Source organism: Chelmon rostratus, chromosome 13 (assembly GCF_017976325.1).
Source record: "Chelmon rostratus isolate fCheRos1 chromosome 13, fCheRos1.pri, whole genome shotgun sequence".
In the NCBI taxonomy this organism is placed as follows: domain Eukaryota; kingdom Metazoa; phylum Chordata; class Actinopteri; order Chaetodontiformes; family Chaetodontidae; genus Chelmon; species Chelmon rostratus.
In genome coordinates this window covers 13,496,279-13,498,062 of record NC_055670.1, presented here as the reverse complement: position 1 = coordinate 13,498,062, position 1,784 = coordinate 13,496,279, and positions in this window count along the sequence as shown.

Genomic DNA, 1,784 nt, shown 5'->3' with positions numbered 1-1,784 from the left:
AGTTAGCCACACAACGATTGAGCGCACACAGGAAACCACTAGTAATCATCTCAGAAGTCGAGCGCGCGGTTTTAGAGATTCAGATTAATTTCATTGTGTTTTTTAATATTAATGAACTTCTTTGTTCAACCCACTGTCTGGACGATTGATTATTATTATCAGGTAAAAGCGACTTGGCTGCTGCTTTGTGTGAGAGTAACACGTATGTGTGACGATTTAAGATGTCACATGCAGTCCGAAACTGCCACTGACGCTGCTGACAGCGGCCGGTAGATGGCGCCAACATATCTGTATATTGTTTAGTAGTGCATGGCGACTGCAAGTCCTCGCCATTGCTCCATGCTGAAAACACACTGCAGACTTAAAACATATATAATAGATGTCATTAGAGCCGAAACTATCAGAATCAATTTGTCAATACACATAAAATTAATAGGCATCAATATTAATGATGGATTCAGTCATTTTTTTGAGCAACAAAAATTGCCTTCATTCTGGTTCCTTATTTTCTCATGTGAGAACATCCTGCTTCCTTAATTTAACCGGACAATGACTTAATATTCTTGAGTTTTGGACAAAAATTTAAAGATGACATCTCTAGCTTTAGGATATTGTTGTTGGATCTTTTCACTCTTATAGACCATTAACCGAGACAATGCGCAGATTGATTTACAATGACAACACAATAAAACATTTATTATATTTTACATAAAATTTCTGTAGGGTGGATTCGCCTAATGTGGGACACTGTTATATCATGAAATCATGAAATATGCCCTTTGGCACAAAGATAATATGGAGTGTATTCATCATAATATTAAATAACATTTAATGATTTTGTTTACAACATAAAAAAAATGTGTCCATGTTTTGTACTGTTCTCATGGTCCATATGTGATACACTGAGTTGTCAATTTACACCAAGATAAAACTAATGCAGTTTATTACACCATCATAATATTATACAACTTATAATGCTATACTATTCAGTTTTTGTTAAACCGTTTTGCAGACGTTTTGGTTTAACTTCAATGTCAGTAATTTGTGGTTCTGTTAAATTTCAATGCCTTATAAAGAAAAGTGTTCCTAATATTTCTTTGAAATAAATGCTTGGACAAGTAATGGTCACCATAACCTCTATAACAATATCGATTATATTATCAACATTTAAGAACAAATATATTGTGTAGGTTATCCAAGCTATTAATCCAAATGTTAAAAAAGAGAGAAGCTTTCTTCCACTTAAAGATTATAAGAAAACTCGGTCGTATTTATTTACAAGGTCAGTCCTCCATCTACTGATTACTTCACCCAAGCTGTCAGTAGGGGGCGGGGTTTACCAACCATGGATCATCTGGAAGCCCATCGCTTATGTGTTGTCAAATTAATTGCGCTTTAATTTCACTGTTTTACCAAAACTGATTCACGACCAGTTTGAGGATGGTAGCAGAAATGCATTAAAGGTGACGCCTGGCGCGGTTAAGCAGGTCACTGTGCGATTCCGACCATAATATAACAGCAAGAGAAATAAACAAACGAAATAAACCAAACAAAAAGCCATTCCGTCCTCTACAGTCAGCTCATCGGGACACCTGCCCACATTGTCAAACTGAGTGTTACTCTAAAGGTGCGATAGAAGAAGTGGTTTACCTTGATTACGTGCTATAGCCGGCACAACGTACCCAGACTGTACTGCATGACATTTCAACGCACCAATCACTTGCGGAGGAGCTGATTGAGTCTACTTCCCTACACAGGAATAGCTGAGGGGAAACGGACGGACG